The 19390-nt window shown below is 40.9% G+C and overlaps 1 protein-coding gene across 13 annotated transcripts in view; it reads left to right on the forward strand.

Moving 5' to 3' along the window:
* The window catches only part of CAMTA1 (calmodulin binding transcription activator 1), an 848163-nt gene that overhangs the window by 260468 nt on the left and 568305 nt on the right, over nt 1–19390 (forward strand). The window lies entirely within an intron of this gene.

The following is a 19390-nucleotide window of genomic DNA, read 5'->3' on the forward strand; positions in this document are numbered from 1 at the left end:
GCTTCTGCACAGAGGTACCTGTGTTGGCTGAGTATAAGAGGGGAGGGCACGTGAGTCAGAGCCCACAGGCCCACGGCTTGTGCGGGAGTATGGTGCCTCCTCCTTCTCTTCCCCTCTTTGAGCAAGGTCACAAATGACAAATGAACAGGAGATGGTGAAGGTGGATTGGGTAGGATCTGGACGTGTTTCTCCTGACCTTGATGGGGCCATGTCCCTCCTATTTGTAATCTTGGGCTAGAACAACTGACAAATGGCCTGATAGGAAACAAAAGCAAACAATAGACTCACTTGAAAGATACAGTGAATAGAATTTAATTGAATTTCTTTTTTTTGTACAGACATTGATTTGACCCTGTAAAATGTAGAGAGTAAATCATTAGGAGAATTAGTATACATTAAAATGTGGTTTATTATCATGGAACTTTTATTGTGCTTGTAGTTGTGTTTTTAATTATTATTTTAATGACTTTATTTCAAATCGTGATAAATCTATTTTATTTAAAAAAATAAATGGACTATAGTTTTACAAGGTGATATGTAGTATAGAGCTGTTGATGAGTATTGCTCCTCCATTAATGAGAATGAACAGATTACAAAGACTGAATATGGACCGATTTACACACTTAAAAAAAGTCAATTAATATCTAACCGTTAAACACAAATGCTGTAGATTAGTCTCACTATCTTATCTATTCTCTGGACTCCTATTGGATCATGCAGAGATTAACTTTTTAAACCAAATAAGTGAAAGAAGCTAAAAATAGAAATGCCTAGGACCAATTAAAGCAAAGGATTTGGGCATAATGTGGTGCAAATACCCTATGCCATGCTGCCTGGGGTCGTCAGGAAATGAGCAGAGAAGATGAAGGTGACTGTCAATCCAGTCTTTGAGGGATGAAGTAGGGGATAGTGGCTTTGTTGGTAGGATCAGGGTTTTGGACTATTTCTCTGATAGTAAAGGTAGATTTGTGTTGGCCTATCTGCCTTGTGTCTTCTGAGCTTTCTTGAGGTCAAGGGTAAATCCTTGTTACATGCTTGCTGGGGTTTTGTGTGCAGTATGGTCTGCATGGAGATCAGCTCCTGGACCACTCTCTCAATACTGAACTCATCCAAGCTGTGTTACATGATGCATGTTATTAGCATCATGATCATATGTCCTAAATTTCCTGGTACAAACCTTGTATTTTAAATATTTGGTTCTATTAGCCACATTGGGCCTCATACCGACTTCTTACCTGGCTGCATACTGGTTGGATATTTCTGATTTTGTAAGGTTGTCAGGCAACATGTCTTGGCAACCAGAGGCAGGAGAATGTAGATAGGATGTGTGTGGGATCTGGAGACACAAGGTCTAGGTCTGAAACCTGCCACCAGAATTTATTAGCCAGATGGCCTTGAACAGGCTTATTTGTTTGTTTGCTTGTTCATTCAATAAATATTTATTGAATCTGGGTCAAACAGTATTCTAGGGACTGTGATCAAAATGGAGAAAATGTCAGTATTTTAGTGGGGACTGTGGTAAGAACAGAGAGGGACAATTAAAAAAAACAGTATAGCAATATGCATAGTATATTGCAGAATATGAGGTGGTAATATATACCATAGGAAAAAGTCATGTGGGTGAAGAGGAAAAGGAGTACATAGGGGAATGTTACTATTTTATACAGTGATTAGGGAGGGCCTTACTAATAAGGGAACCTTTGGTTTGAGATCCAGAAGTGAGAAAATGAGCCAAGTGGAATTCTGAGAGAAGAGTCTCTTCTAAGTTTAGAGACATGCAAATGCAAAGGCCCTGGGGCAAGAGCATCCTGTTCTGTCCACTGAGTAGCAAGGGAGCAGCGTGGCTGTAGCAGAGTGGTAGGAAATAGATCATAGAGGGAGTGGGGCCAGATCATACAGGGCTAGTAGACTGCTGTTGAGGACCTTGGCTTTGACTTTGAGTGAGGTAGGAGTCATCTTAAAGGAAGATATGGCATAAGCCAGGAGACCAGCGCAATCCTCTGGGTGAGAGGTGCTGGCAGCTGGAACCAAGAGGGCAGCAAAGAAGGTGGGAAAAATGTTGGGTTTTGAACATATTTTGAAGGTAGAATGAACAGGATTTGCTCATGAATCTCTAAACAGAAGAGACAAGGATGGCTCTCAGGTGTTTTGCTTGAGCCACTGGAAGGGTGGAGGTGTCATTTGCTGAGATAGGGAAACTATAGGGAGAGGATGTTTTGTGTGTGTGTGGGTGGAGAGGTGCATTCAAGGGCTCACATGTGAGGCATATGGATTTTAAGATGCCTAGCAGGTACGCAGGTGGGTATTTAATAGGTAGTTGGATATTTGAGTTTGGAGTTCAGGGTACAAGTCCAGCCTGAAAGTAGAAATTTTGGGGTAATCAGTGTAGAGATGATGTTTGGAGCTGTGAGTTTCCATGAGGTGACAGGGGTTGGGGGGAGATGGAGAAGAGGTCCAAGGACTGAACTTTGGGGCATTCCAGTGTTTAGAGGGCAGGATGAGGAGAAATGAGTGAAAAATATTGAGAAGAGCAGTCAGAGAAGTAGAAGTTAGACCAAGAGAGAGAGATGGAAGTCTGAGAGCCTGAGTGAAGACAGTGTTTCTACAAGCAAGGACAAGCAAGGTAAAGGCTCAGAATTAGTACTGGCTTTGGCAATGTGGAAGCCATTGGTGACTGTGACGAGCACCGTCTTGATGGAATGGTGGGAGTAAAAATGTGACAGGAATGAGCCTAAGAAAGTATGAGAGGAGAGGATTTGAAGGCAGCCAATATGGACACTCTTGAAGGGAGTTTGCCCTGAAGGAGAGCATAGGATAGAACGGTAATGTTACTTAAAAAAATTTTTTTTAAGTTTTTAATTTAAATTCAATTTAATTAACATACAGTGTATTTTTAGTTTCAGAGGTAGAATTTAGTGATTTATTAGTTGCATATAACACCCAGTGCTCATTCCATCAAGTGTTTTTAATGCCCGTGACCCAGTTACCTCATCCCCCCAACTCACATCCTCTCCAGCAACCCTGTTTGTTTCCTTGAGTTAAGAGTCTCTTATGGTTTGCCTCCCTCTCTTTTCCCATCTTATTTTATTTTTCCCTCCCACTATGTTCATCTGTTTTGTTTCTTAAATTCTACATATGAGTGAAATCATATGATATTTGTCTTTCTCTGACTGGCTTATTTCACTTAACTTAATACACTCTAGCTCCATGCATGTCATTGCAAATGGCAAGATTTTATTCTTTTTGATGGCCAAGTAATATTCCATTTTGTCTATCATCCATCTCCCCCACCCTCATATCTTCTTTATCCATTCATCTGTTGGTGGACATCTGGGCTCTTTCCATAGTTCAGCTATTGTGCTTTTTAAATTCTCAGCTTCCTTCTCTGTGAAAAGGGGCAATGATAATGCCTGTATCGTAGAGCTGTTGGGAAAGATTAAATGAGATGCTGTTCCACTCCCAGTGCTTGGCACATAGTAGGGATCCTGCATGTTTGCCAGTACTGTTACCTGACTTCCATGGCTGAGGTGTGGGCAGGAGGATCTGAGCTGGTGTGTCTGTGTCCAGGGTTGTTTCAGGTAATCTCTGATAGTCTGCCCTCCTGAGGCTGGAAGTAAATCAAAAGTTTAGGTAAATTCCCCATTTTCAGCAGTTGTGAAGTGGCACAGAAAGATCAGAAAGTCAGAAATACCATAGTCCTGCTAGGTGGTTGGCTTATCTGCATGACTATGCAAATGAGGTGTGTTGCCGTACCCACTCCTATATTCTGTTTTATTGCCTGCTTTGCAGAATGTCACATTTCAAGATGAAAGCTATTTGGACTTTGAGCTAGAGTCTCTGAAGTATTTTCTTTTTGATTATAAAAACACGTACTAATTGTAGAAAAAAACCTGAAAAGTTGAAGGAAATGTACAAAAGAGAAATTTATCTAAGGTCTCACACCCAAATCCAACTGCGGTTAACATTTCAGTAGATTTTTTCCAATATTTTTATGGACTCTTTTAAAATATAATTGAGATTGATATACTGCTTACATGTGTAAAACGTATTTGAAACTATATAGCTTTGTTTCTGAGTTTTTGTCCCCAATATTGTATATTAGGCATTAAATTCTCATGCATGTTTTTAATGGCTGGGTAATATGAAATCTTTGAGTTTGCCACCTAAACCTATATCAAAGTAAAGTGATAATAATAATAATTAACCCTGGAGGAGGGTGGGGGGATGGGTAACTGGGTGGTGGACACTAAGGAGGGCACTTGATGGAATGAGCGCTGTGTGTTATATGTTGGCAAATGAATTTAAATAAGATCTTAAAAAATACATAAGGAATTTATAAATAAAAAAGTTAACCCTTATATAGCATTTATTGAATTTCAGGCTTTGTTTGAAGTACTTGGTATAAGTTAAGTCTTTTAATCCTCATCATCACCTTCTGACACAGGTATAGTCATTATTCCTAGTTTACAGTAAAGCCTTTAAGGCTGAGTTAAAGTCCTTCATTGAATGTGAGGACCAAAGAATGAGAGAACTGATAATAAAACAGCCAGTGTTCCCTGGGTTTGCCAGGCAACTACTTTCTTTTTGAAATGCCTGTAGTTTTAGGAGTAGATGTGGGAGGCATGCCTCCTACTTCAACTTTGCAGGGTAAAATCCCAGCAATTTAGGTAACTCATATAAAAACATCAAAAGTCTCTCCTCATCCCTTCTCTTACAATCTCTTAGTAGTTGTGGTCTTCTATTTATTTGTTTCTCTTGATTTTCATTCTGTGTTCTCTTCTACCACTGCTTCTTAGTTACAACTTCCATTAGAATTCCTGGGGAGAGGAGTCTTCATATTCAAGTATGGAAAGAAACAACTGTACCCTAGAGCAGTTATTTCCCAACATCTGTCCTTGACATCTAGAAATACATTTCATGTTCTGACTCAGAACATACACATATATATTTACCTGTGATGAACTATCTGAACAGAAGTTTCAAGGGACAATGCTACCTGTGGTGTACTCTGATATGTTTCATTCCATTCCACTCTACTTTATGCCACCTTATGCCACCTCATGCCACCCCACCCCACCCCACCCCATTCCATTCTGTTCCATTCCAAAGAAATATCAGTTCCCACCCTAGATTGACTTAAGGATTCACTAATGGGTTAATGGGTTATGGCATGCAGTAAGAAATTGCTGTTTTGAGCCCGGGTGGCTCAGCGGTTTAGTGCCGCCTTCAGCCCAGGGCCTGATCCTGGAGACCTGGGATCAAGTCCCATATTGGACTCCCTGCATGGAGCCTGCTTCTCCCTCTGTCTGTGTCTCTGCTTCTCTCTCTGTGTCTCTCAGAGACATAAATAAATAAATAAAATCTTTGAAAAAAAGAAAAAGAAAAGAAATTGCTGCCCTGGAACCACAAGTTTGATTCAGAACCAAGGATAGCATCCCCATACACCCTCTCCCCTGGCATTGCATGTTGGTTTCTTATTTTGACTCTACCAGCTTGTGTTCACTTGGCTGTTCCTGGATTTCCCATGGCCCACTTTGGATCTTAGTGGTCTTAGAGTCTCCACCACTTTCTAGTTTAGGTACCTAGTCTTCCAAGACCAAAAGCTGTTTAGAGAGAGGGCCTAGGCCTTCTTCATGGTTTCTATCCCCCATAATGACCAACCCAGATTTCCAAGGAATTAATGGAGCTCAAGTGAAGCTAAGAATATTATATCAAGGCTACTCCCTTGGAGGTGCAGCTGGCTGCAGATCCACTGGGAATGACTTCGTAGACTATTATGACATTGGACAGGGAAGGTCTCCCTTTACTGGAATCCTTTTCTTTTTTACATGACCAGAGAAAAGGCCAGTTCAGTCCTCATCCTATTGATATTGCCATATTGTGACCCTTTGTGAAGCAAGCTCCCTTTTAATAAAAGTTTTGACATTAAGTTCATCATAACATCACAACCTTCTCAGGAAGATAGATTTGATTGACTGTGTTTTCTGCCCTGCAGCCTATACTGCTCTTCAAATGACACAGTATGATGCTTGTGGGCTCCTTATCACTCATCTTACTCCTTGATATTATCAAGAAACAAGAGAAGAGGAAGATCTCTTTTTTCCTTTTAAAGTAATCTGAGATTCTGAGGGTAGGGCCCAGCTTGTCAAAGAGAAGACTGTACAGACTATCAGTGAGCAGGTTTTGGATGCATCTCCCATTTGTAGTTTTAATTAAGGCCTGAGATGGACCTACATTTGTGTCTTTGGGGGTAGGGTATCTGCATGATTGATCAGTATTATCTTCAGGTTGGAGGCGGGTCCTGTACTGCTCTTCCCAAGGGATTCCTGTTGAAACAGCATAGTAGTGGGCCTTTTGAGTTGTGTGTCAGCTAGGAAGGCTGTGTTCATGCATATGTTAAGGCCTTCTGAGACCAAACTCAACTGCTCTTCAAAGCAGAGTAGAACAATTACCTCTAGAAAATTCATGAATTCTTCTCCTGTTTACTCTTCAGTTCCAAAAGCTCAAAGCTGGGGGTACTTGCTTGCCATGTGGGATTCATGATCACAGGTGTTAGCAAATGGAGGTGGTGACTAAGCTTAACTTCTTTTATGAAGGCAGGTTATGAAATCCAAACACTATTGAAATCCAAACACCTTTCATCTATTAATGGCCACCAGTGGCCTATAATCAAGTCACACTCTGTTAGCTACACAATTAACTTGTTTGTTTGAAGTGTGAATTAAAGATTTGAGGCATTTGCTAATTAATCTTACTTGCTCCCTACTTTAGCTAAAATCCTGTATTTTCCAAATTCAGGCGGTTCTGGAATTTAAGGACAGATATTTGTTGACTCAATTTCCTTCCTACATGAAATGAGCTTGTTTTGCTTTTGCACAGATGGAGAAAAGTAGGCTCTCAAGCCTTTCTTCCCCACTGGACTCTTCCTTAATTTCATTCTCAGCTCTGTAACTTATGGCAAGTACCTCCTCCTTGCTGCAGTTCTAATGGCTCTCTCAGCTTGAGTGTTGTACCCCTCCTATGAGAGCAGAGGCGAGTGCTGGTGTCTCCCCCTTTGCCTGCCTCCTTTGATTCTTTCTTTGTTTGTGGCTCTCTTCTGGAACGAGTTTCCTTTGTAGATAATGGGATTCCATTATGGGGTGTTAGGGCTGCTCTGGAACTGTCGGCTGTGAGGGAAGATAGGAGGTTTGATCAATGGTTTCTGCTTGTATCTTGGATGTGTTAATTTTAAGATGGCTTGCTTCTGTTTTTATTAGTTTCATTGGATTTGGGGTAGGGGAGGGGTTAGGATGAGTCTTAGTGTTTGTTCTGCAAGGAAATTTAGTTGTTCAGAGTTAAGTTGCTCTGCTTTGCTGGGAGGCAGGAAGGGCCAAGAGCAAGTCAAAATGCCCACCTTTACTCTGTCCTTATAGAGTTTTGCTCTCAGAACCATCATCTGTTACCTTCAAGTCCTTTTCTGACCTCTTTGAATGATTTAAGACCCATTTCCAAAGGATTCTATTGGTTAATGCTAGAGCAGAGGTAGAGATTTTAGCATTGTAGGTAGGGTTATCTATTGATAGCAAGAGAACACACACACACACAGACACACACACACACACACACAGAAATAAATTCCTGATTTTCATAGCTAGGGATTCAGAATTTATTTTACAGGGAGGTAGGTACACAAAGACCAGCAGATGCAGGATATTTTTACATGGCTTGTCCCCTGTCCCTAGTTCTTAATGGGAGTTGGCAGTGTGTGGCTGTCAGTGACACTTTCTCTACAGATAGAATCCTGCCAAGGTTGAAAAAGAAGCCAAATTCTTGCAACACTGCTTCTGTTTTATATTCAGGTTTATATCACTATTCTGGAAGGACTTATAACAACAATCTGTGCTCTTTTAGGCTCTTCTGATTCTTGAACTGAATCTGTCAGATCAGCAAGTCTACATCTTCATCCAAGGGTAGAAGTGAAGGGTGGGTGTTGTTAAGACAGAATCAGTATTCAGTTGTCCCTGGACATTATCTCTTCCTCCCACTTTTTGATACTGGAGAAAGCTTGGATCCCCATAGACTTCAGGGTAACCTCTCTCTAAGGCAGCAATGGTACCCTTGAAATTTTAACCCAGGCCATGTCCTTTATTCACCAGATTGCTGACTTCTCAAAAAAAAATAAAACAAAAATCTAAAAATCTAAAAATTCATGGTAAAGACTTTTGCTGCTGTCTGGTGGAGTAACTGGGACCAGATTTTTCCTCTCGCTATAAACAGTATAAAATTGGACAAAATACGTGGAATATTTTCAGATGTTATGCAATAGTCAGGGTAGGACTTTGGTTCCCCAGAGGATATTGTGAGTCCAAAACCACTTGGTATTTCAGCTTGGAGGCGTTTCAAATGTGGTTTCAAGGAGGTTACCCCAAGCAGAGTACAGTCATCTTGCTGAGTTGAAGAGACAGATATCAGAATTGGAGGAGATTGAGACGCCAGGTATCAGAAGACAGAATGTCAGAGAATAGAAAGCCTCGTGGAGAAGGTGCTCCAGAATTCTACATGGGTCCTCTGGAAATAGCTATTGGATATTGAACTGTTGAAATTTGCCAAGGCTGGGCTAAAACACCTCGGCTGTAAGGTGAAAAATTCCCAGAACTCATGTAGGACTGGGACGTGTTCAAATTCTGAGCAGCCAGATTGGATGAATGGGATATATAATACAGAAGGAAAAAAAAATAATAGTTGAGCTAAAACATTTCTTGAATAAGAGGTATGTAAACCCACCTTTACAAAGATTAAGAATAAGTCTTAAGAGGATCAAGTTGATCTACAAGTAATTCAAATGCCTGCCAGAGCAAAGCCTACCACTCTTTATTTAAAGATATAATGGTTGACAGTTTTCCAAATTTGATGAAAATTATAAACCTAGTGATCCAAGAAGCTCAATACACCCCAAGCAAGATAAATATAAAGAAAAACACAGCAAGGCATACCATAATCAAATTGCTTCAAATCAGTTATAAAGAGGAAATCTTAAAGTCAACCAGAGGCTGGGCTGGGGAGAGGGCGGGAAGACACAACACAAGAGACAAAGATAAGAATTTATGCAGATTTCACATTAGAAACCATGCAAACCAGAAGACAGTGGAGTAAAATCTCTTATGTCCTAAAGAGAAAAAACCTGTCAGCCTAGAATTCCATATTCAGTGAAATTATCCTTAAAAAAAAAAGAAAGTAAAGTAAAGATGTTTTCCCATAGACAGACAGACAAACACACACATTGACACACACACATCAGAGAATTCATTGCTTGGAGACCTGTGCTGTAAGAAATGTTAAAGGAATTTAATGTGAAGGATAACACCAGATGAAAACTTGGAGCTACACAAAACAGTGAGGAGTGCTAAAAATGGTAAATGTAAGATATTTTACTTCGATTACTTAGGTAAACCTAAGATATTTTCCTTCAGTTTTGATTTCTTTAAAAGATAATCAGTGGTTCAGATCCCTGCTTTGAAGGGTCTAGAACATAATTGAGAAGTAAAGTATATGACAACAGATAATATCAGGAATGAGAGAAGGGGCAAAGTGGAAGTATAGTGTTTAGTCTGCAGTATGCAGGAGTGGTCTAGTATTTGAAGGTAGATTCTGCTAAGTTAAAGATGCATAATGTAAATCCTAGAGCAACTACAACTAAAACAGAAGCAAACCTAATAAGCCGAGTGGAGATAAATGGAATACTAAAAATTAAAAAAAAAATCAGTTAATCCAACAGAAGGCCAAGAAAAAAAAGGAACAAAAGAAAATGGAACAAAGAACAAATGAACAAATAGAAAACAAATAGTATGATGGTAAATTTCAACTCAACCACATTGATAATTACACTAAATACAGTCTAAACATTCCCAAAAGAAAGCAGAGAACTTGGAGTAGATGAAGATTTCTTAAATTAAGCTTTTGAGAAAAGAAAAAAATAAATAAATTGAACTTGAGCAAAATTAAAAACTTCTCCTTGGGGCGCCTGGGTGGCTCAGTTGGCTGAGCATAAGACTCTTGATTTTTTGTTCCCATGTTGGGCTCCGTGCTAGGCGTGGAGCCTGCTTAAGATTCTCTCTCTCCCTTTCCCTGTGCCTGCCCCCTTGCCATCTCTCTCTCAAAAGAAAAAACAAGCAACAACAAAGCTTCTGCTTTTTGATTGTATCATTAAGTAAATGAAAAAGTAGGCCAGAGATGGGAAGAAAACACACATAATGTGTAAATGTTATGAGGGACTCATGTCCAAAATACAAAATAAACTATTACAATTCAACAAAAAGGACAAACAACCCCATTAAAAACTGGACACAAATTAAAACAGTCTTTACAAAAGAAAATATGTAAATGGTCAATAAGCACATGAAAAAATGTTATGTCATTATTTATTAGGGAAAAGCAAATTGAAACTGCAATGAGATGGTTACACACCTACTACAAGGGCTGTAATTGAGAAGCTTGATAGTGCCAAGTGTTGACAAAGACATGGAGCAACTTTAATTCATATACATTCCTGATGGAAATATAAAACAGTGAAAACACTTTGGAAAAGTGGTTTGGCAGTTTCATATAAAGTTAAACACATACTTACCCTATGACCAAGTGATTCCATGTACTAGGTTTCTACCAAAGAGAAATGAAAACACATTCCCACACAAAGACTTGTGAATGAATGTTAATTCCTTATGAACTTTTATTCATAACAGCTTACAAGTGGGACAACACAAATGTCAATCAACATTTGAATGAATAGACAAATGATGACAAATCTTTAAAATGGAATAATACTTTGCAATAAAAGGGAATGGATTACTACACAAAAACATGGATTAATCTCTGAAACAGTGAAAGAATGAAAGAAGTCAGATACAAAAAGAATACATTGTATGGCTTCATTTATATAAAATTCTAGAGTAGGCAAAACTGATCTGCAATGACAGAAAGCAGATCAATGGCTGCTTAAGGCTGGAGGTATGACAGAGATGGATGGAAAAGGAGTATGAAGGGACTTTTCATGGTGTTGGAAACAGTTTATGTCCTAAATGTGGTGATAGATACATAATATACTTGTTAACATTCATGGAACTGTGTGTTTAAAATGAATTGAAACAGTCTGGTCATAACTTGGGGAGAGGACCCAAATAGACTTTTTCAAAGAAAACACACCCATGGCCAACAGTCACATGAAAAGAGGTTCAACATCACCAGTCATGAGGGAAATGCAAATCAAAACTGCAATAAGATGTTATCTCACACCGGTCAGAATGGCAAGTATCAAAAAGAAAAGAAATAACAAATGTTGGGTAAGGATGTGGAGAGAAGAGAACCCTCCTGCATTGTTGGTGAGAATGAAAATTCATGCAGCCACTGTGGAAAGTGGTGTGGAGGTTCCTTAAAAGGTTAAAAATAGAAGTAACCTATGATCCAGCCATACCACTTCTGGGTATTTACTTGAGGAAGATGAAAAGAGTGATTAAAAAAAGATATGTGCACCCCAATGTTTATTGCAGCACTATTTATATTAGTCAAAATATGGAAACAATCTAAGTGTCCATCAATAGATGAATGAAGAAGAAGTGATATATATACACAATTGAATATTACTCAGCCTAAAAAGAATGAAATATTACCATTTACAACAATATGGATAGACCCAGAGATTACTATGCTAAGTGAAATAAGTCAGGCATAGAGAGACAAGTACCATGTGATTACACTTATATGTGAAATCTAAAAAACAAACCCAATGAACAAACAAAAAATCAGAAACATATTCAAATACAGAGAACACACTGATGGCTGCCAGAGGGGAGAGGTGTGGGGAGGATGGACAAAATAGTGAAGGGGATGAAGAAGTACAGACTTCCAGTTATGAAATAAATAAGTCACAAGGATGAAATGTACAGTATAGGGAATATAGTCAATAATACTTGTAATAACTTTACAGATGATAGGTAGTAACTATACTTATTATGGTGAGCATTGTAAACTCACCATATACTAATATATCCTAATATATCACCATATACTAATATAACATTGTATTCATTTTTTAAAAAAGTGCATTGGGGTGCCTGGGTGGTTCAGTTAGCTGAGCATCTGACTCATGATTTTGGCTCAGGTCCTGATCTCAGGGTTGTGAGATTGAGCCCTGTGTCCAAGCTTTGCACTCCTTGGGGCGTCTGCTTGAGATTCCCTCTGCCTTTCCTCCCCCACTCATGTATACACACACTCTCTCTCTTAAATAAATAAATAAATAAATAAATAAATAAATAAATAAATAAATAAAATCTTTAAAAAAAGAATAAAGTACATTGCCATAGAAAAACATCAGAAGGAGTTTCCAGCAAAATGAATGAATGAATGAATGAATAAAGGAGTTTCATTTTTTGTATGTAAATTATACCTCAACAGAACTGATTAAAAACGTTTTAGCCCAACAATCATGTGCCTAGAATCTGCATATATTACCCTATGTAGTAATACAGTGTGTTATCCCAGAGCTCAGGTGAGGAAATGTCAAGTCACTTGACCCAAATTACGAAGGCAGAGGGAGATGGAGTGACATTTTTCTATTCTACAAGAAATGCTTTTTATTTCCCCAAAAAAGGCAGATTAGATCTTCTCACAAATTAAGGGTACACATCATTCCAATACCTTTCAAACAACCTACGGTGTAACTGATTATCTGGGAAACTTGCTGTAGAGTCCTCACTGGGGTAACTTGGATACTCCCCCCAATGCATGCTTCTCCTTGAGGTGTCTTTTCATTATCCTATTCTTTTTAGTATGTTTTCTAGGATGACACAGCAGTGAGTTCACGAGTATCCTCAGAACTGTGGATGATTCTTAACAGTCAGGGTCCAGTCAGGACACAGAAACCATATTGGTTATTTGAACAGAGAAAATTTAGTAAAAGAATTGTTAACTAAAAAAGGGTAGTTGACTACCAATAGGGGTAAAAAGAATCCTGAGGTTTCTAGAAGTACCAGATACTTCTGGAAGAGCAGCTACTACCTATAGGTTGAGGAAGAGTAGACCATAATTGATCTAAAGACAAGAACAATTCTGTGAACCCCATGGGATGAAATTTAGACCTCTTCAGAGCACCTGTCCAATTCAGGAACATGCTGGCTGCCAAAGGGTATGGGCTGCAGTCGGTCTGTAGAGGTAACCTGTTGTTGCTTGAGCGTATTGGGAGGACCAGAACCACAGCCTACCAGGGAGCGTGCTGTGGGATGTCATGTGCGTGGCCACTGGGCTCCCACTCTGAATAATAATGATGGTCTTAATAATAGTGATAGAGGGATGCCTGGGTGGCTCAGCAGTTGAGCGTCTGTCCTTGGCTCAGGGTGTGATCCCAGAGTTTCGGGGTTGGGTCTCATATCGGGCTCCCTGCATGGAGCCTGCTTCTCCCTCTGCGTATGTCTCTGCCTCTCTCTGTGTCTCACATGAATAAATAAATAAAATCTAAAAACAGTATCACTATGATAGAGGGCGGAAACTGGAAAGAGATGTCTCCTTGCCACTATCATCTTGTAGGGTGACTTCATTGCTCCCTATTGTGAAGTGGTTGGTCCAGGAGAAATGTTTACAGGGCCCATTGTCAGTGTCACAAAACAGTACAAATAAGGGTGAAATTGGAGCTAAAAGATACTCATTGACAACTGGCATAATATTGAAATAGAAGGTGGGGAAATCTTAGGTCCAGATTAATTAGCAAATATTGTATTAAGGCAATGACTGCTCTGGCTAATGTATCTCCTTTTTTTTTTTAAGATTTATTTATTTGAGAAGAATAAGAATAAGAAGGGAGAGAGAGATGGGAGAGAAAGAGGGAAAGGGAGAATCTCAAGTAGATTCATCACTGAGCATGGAGTCTGACACAGGGCCCAGTCCCACAACCCTGAGATCATGACCTGAGCTGAAATCAAGGGTTGAGCACTCAACTGAGCCACCCAGATGCCCCTAGCATATCTCTCTTCAAAAACCTATTGCTCTAAATCCATTTTCTTTCTGAATAACCTATATGGTTTATGTCTTAAAATACACTTTGTTTTCAATGCTAGAAACATCAGCCACAAAGTCATGTGCCTACAAGGTTCAAGCAGGTGTTGTGAGTAAAGAAAGCCAGCCAGGTGGATGGGCATGAGCTTTCTGAAAGCTCATGCTCATCCAAAAGTGCAGCTGCTCTGCTCTTCAGCTCCAACCAGTGGATATACTCTGCAGGAACATGGGCCCAGAATTGCCAGATATTATTTTTCAAGAGAAGCTGGAATCTCTGAAATGTTGGCAAATATGCCGAATGGGAACAAATACTGTGTAGACCAAATCAGCACATCTCTGGGTACATTCAGCACCCTGGGCTTCTTTGCTTTGGAGAGGCCCTCATTGCCTCATTTGCTCAGGCCAATTGGCTTTTAAGCATCTTTACTTCACGTTTGAAAAAATTCAACTTTGCTCCACTTTCTCACATTGTAGTTCAAGATCCCATTCTCACCTTTCTGGGCCGTAGTCCCCTCCCCACCATCACACGATCAGAGTGCTATTTCTAAAGCACAGCTCTTCTTGTATCTCCCCTCCACATGAAAGCTCTCAATGATTCCCCTGGTTCTTGTGGGTAAAACTCCATTCACTGGTCATTTTAATTCTTCCCCAGTCTGTTATCTTCCTAACCTTCCAGTTTTGGGTTGTGTCATTCCCCAGGCCCTGCAGATTCTACCTATACTTCCTATTGCTCAAAGTTCCCCAAACACATTTGCTTCTCCCACCTTCCTGCTTTTGCACTCACAGTTTCCTTTCTCTAATGTTTTTACCATTTGTCAGCCTGGTAACTCCTACTCATTCTTCAAGACCCAGTTTAAATGTTAGCTCCTTGGTGAGACCTTCACTTCTCTTCTCAGCATGGACACATGATCCGTGCTGCTAGTTTGGCATCAACAACTGTTGTGGGGTTGATACAATAGCCCTGGATCCTGCAGCCCTGTCTTTCTTCCCAGCTGTATTTCCCAGGACCATTACTCATATGCCTGTATCATTAGGGCCTTGCATAGGGCCTGGTATAGAGTAGGTGCTCAGTAATTCATCACATGATCGAACCAATGAACGGATAATGAAATGAATGAAAGACTGGATATATTGCTTCTTCACCAAATCTTTCTCTGAATGTTTTTATGAGGGTTCATTGTTTCTGCTGGGATTGACACTTTAATGGTCATGATGATGCTTTACCGTATCTAAGTAAGATAGCCAACTGGACCAGGCTTTATTGTGGAAGCTCAGGCTGTCAGGAATTTATCCTGGATTGCTACTTTACCATTTTGTAGAAAGTCCTACAGATGCCCTTGGAACCCTGAGATCTTAATCACCAACAATCTCATAAATTATCAGCATAGAACTATGCTACCATTATTATAAATAAAAAATATAAACCATTATTCTATATTCTAGCTGTTTACAAGAGCTGGTCATTTTGAAGGCATGATTTGGGGTGATGTTTTTGACCTCTGAGTGGGGACCCAGAACATCCTGTAAAGGATGTTGGCTTGGCCAGCTGGGTGTTTGGGAAGTATGTCAGTGAATGGGGACAGGAATGTATAGAGAAGGGACATTGTGCTATTGGACCTAGGGTTGGAATATTTATCATGGAGGAGGAGACCCATTAGCTTTATGTATGGGGTGCCCTGCAGGTGAGAGATGCCCCTGGGAGAGGGTTATGGACTGGTTATTTATTTAAATTAAGGCCAATTATTTTTTGTAAAGTGCAGTGAGCGGTGGGTTCTGGGAAAATGTGCTTCCACTATAAACATGTTGGTTAGAAGTCATTAATATGACATTCACACATCCCTAATAAAGTACATAACACAGAGATCTGGCACCATTGAAATACCCAGAGGACATTAAGTATGAGTCTTAAAACCAAGAGTATTGGAAACAAGATATTTTTACTTCTCGTTTGGGAGTAATATAATTGCATTTCGTGGCTCCAACAGATGCTGGGGCCAGCTGCTAGGAGAGTCCTGGCTTCCCCTCCCCCCAGCCCCCAGCTTTGGTCCCTTACAGATAAAACCCTTATGCAGAACTCTCATAAAAAATAAACTTTAAAAATTATCCCTTGGTTGAAGATTCATTTTTCTAGTGTGCAAAAATATCTGAGATTGTGTAGACTACAGATATTTTTATTACTTGGACTCAGGAGTATAAAAACAAAACATATCTCTACATAATAGTTTTTTTGTTTTTGTCTATTTAATGTGTCCCAATAAGCTCTAAAGACCCCCTTGAGACTGACCCCACTTTTTCCCTGACATTGAACGCATGCCTTGAAGACAGATCGAAGGTGGACCGTCCCAGGGAGATCTGGGTGGGATTCCCTTCCTTTTTCTGAGGGCTGTTCCAGGCAAAACTGTTGAAGGGGAAGTCAGTTTCTCTGGACTGGATGATTCTATGGAGTGTCCAAAGTGGGAGACTCCTTCTGGAGACAGAATAGAAGTGACAGCGAGCTTGCGCTGAGAGATGGGGGTGAATTCAGCCTGTCTGAGAATCCTGGATCCTCTCCCAAGCAGATGCAGCTTCCCCATGCATCAGAGGTAGGACTATGGCTCCTCACCCCTGAGGGGGACCAGTGGGGCATGAGCCCTGCTTCTGGGGAAGTTTTTGCTGTGGCTACTTCTGCATTCACATGAGGTTCCCCGTCAGCCCTGTGAATGCAGGCATACTGTTTTTTTGCGGGTTTCTCTGATGTCTGTATCTAGGGCTGCATGTCCAGTGTGGCAACTGCACATGGCCGTTAAGCACTTGCAGTATGATAGTTCCAAACTGAGATGGGCTGTGGTGGAAAGTACACACTGGAGTTTGAGAACTTAGTACAAAAAAGAATGCAAAATAGCTCACGACTGCTTTCTTTAAATTAGCAAAATCATAATAATGATTTTAATGAGTTAATAATAAGCCCAGCCTTACCTGGTAATTACTGGGTTAAAATATAAAATATATTGACAGAATATATCATTAAAATTAATTTCTTGTGTTTGTTTTTACTTTTTTGAAGACATAGCTTCCAGAAATTTAAAAATCAAACCTGTGGCCCTCTTGCATTTGTGGCTCACATTCTGTTTCTACTGGACAGGGCTGCTCTGGTACTGATGGGTTGGCTGGGTGCTGCTTTTGGTTGTGGAGTGCTGAGCAGACATTTCTGTAGCACCTCTGCACACAGGGCACGGATCCTTGATAGCAACCATGCCCTTGTCTGTTTACCTACACAACCCCCAACCTGCAGCAGGAGTAGGCTCAGACGTGGGCTCTTTCTGTTTGTGTCCTTTACAAAGGAACTGGGAGTTCTTTCATTCTACATTGCTAGGTCTGCTGTTATGTCTAGGTACAGAATTGTTTGGGACTCTACAGTGTTGAAACTCAGAGGCTCAGGCCCTCCCCAGAAGCTGCAAAACTAGGAAGGGAGAACAGCAGGCACAGAAATGCTAGCAACAGAGGGTACTGTGTTCTGAGAGGCCAGGAATGGTGCAACCATTATTGAGGTTATGGGAAGTGGAGTTCACTGGAGTGAGGCAGCAGAGAAGATTCCCTGGGGGAGGAGGGTTATGAACAGGGCCAGGCAGGTGACATGGGCAGAATCAGCGCTTACGGGCTGAGGTGGGAAGGGGCAAAAAGAGCCAGTCTCAGGGCAGCCCTTGTGGATGACCTCAGTCTGCTTGTCACCAAAAGGGGCTTTGCAGTCCTCCATTAGCCCTCATCAGCCGGAGGGCAAACCAGCCCAGCCTTACTTGGCAATTAGGCAATGATGCTTTTGGATGATGGAGATTCACGACAATGCAGCGTTTAACAAGACAATGATGCCAAGCGTGGAGCCATGCTTCCCCTTGGTTCCTCTGCCTCTATCCTCCTGGATGGGGCTGGGTCAGTACTTTGTGGAGGGGCCCATCCACCTCCCTGGTCTGCAGGGGCTGAACCTGGTGCCAAGCAGATACAGAGGCCTGTGGGACTCACCACAGTTTATTCGCAGAGCCCCTGCCACACACAGATACCATAATTTGGCGGCAGTTTTTCTATTTGAACGTCCAAAGGACAAAGTGAACATTTAAAATCTGCAAGCTGGACAGTCTTTGCTTTGGAGCCTGCAGTGAATTCCTTCATCTTGACAGTCGGGTCATTCTTCTCAGCATTGCTGCAGTATTTAGGGTCCAAGAGGAAAGATACTAAGAGAGCTGGGGAGCTGGAGGAGGCCTGTGGGCATGGGTATAGCCCATTGGGTTCAGGTCCAACTTTGTGGGAAGGAGGGCTGGCATCCCAGTGCCACACCTAGCTGGATGTCTATACTCTTTACTTGTTCTTTTTTTATTACCACCAGTGGCATTTAGTACATTCACAATTTTGGGTAATCTTCAGCACAATTTCGTTCTGGACAATTTTATCCCCTTAAAAGGAAAATGCATATCCATCAGCAGTCACTCCCCATTGCCCCCTTCTCCTAGCCCCTGGAAACCACCAGTCTACCTTCCATCTCTATGGATTTGCCTGTTCTGGACATTTCATATCAATGGAATCCTACAATATGTGTTCTTATTTTCTGGCTTCTTTTACTTGGCATGTTTTCAAGGTTCATCCATGTATCAGAACTTTATTCCTTTTTATGGTTGAACAGCCTTCTGCAGTGTGGATATATAGCACATTTTGTGTATCCATTTATATTGTGATGAGCATTGGGGTGCTTCCATCTTTTGGTGACTGTGAATAATGCTGCTGTGAACATTTGTGTACATGATTTTGCTTGAGTTCCTGTTTTCACTTCTTTGGGGGCAAGCTCCCTTTTTGTTTGAGCATTCCATGAATTTCCTGGGCCAGACTTGACTTTGAGAGCCAACAAGATCATGCAGGCACTGTGAGTCAGGAGCCCTGGTTCCCAGCTTGGGGCAGCCACAAATGCTGACCTTGGGAAAGTCTCTTTCCTCCTCTGTGCCTTAGTTTCCTGCTCTATAAAAAATGAGGTCGACCAGATCTCTTTCCATTTGCCTTCCTTGGAGCCCTGGGTTAGTGGAGCTTTGAGGAAAGAGGGAAAGGCCAGACAGTTGGGCTGAAGATCTTTTTTTTTTTTTTTCCCTTCTTTAGCTTGACTGTCTCTCTTTTTGTTTGTTGCTTTTCTTTGCATTGTAAGATATTTTAAGTAAATGATTTCTGAATACAAGGGATTTTCCCTGTCAGTGAAGTGTAGATGGTCTCATGAATCATACAAGGACTTCTGGGTGAAAATGAACATGATCCTGCTGGGAGGAGAGAATCCTACTGATGGATGCTCGGCCTGGCTTCTTCCCTCGGTTCCCTGAGGGTGGCGGGGGAATGAAGTGCCTCCGGGTCAGTGGGGAGC

The sequence above is a fragment of the Canis lupus genome, chromosome 5 (assembly GCF_011100685.1).
Source record: "Canis lupus familiaris isolate Mischka breed German Shepherd chromosome 5, alternate assembly UU_Cfam_GSD_1.0, whole genome shotgun sequence".
NCBI classification, from domain to species: domain Eukaryota; kingdom Metazoa; phylum Chordata; class Mammalia; order Carnivora; family Canidae; genus Canis; species Canis lupus.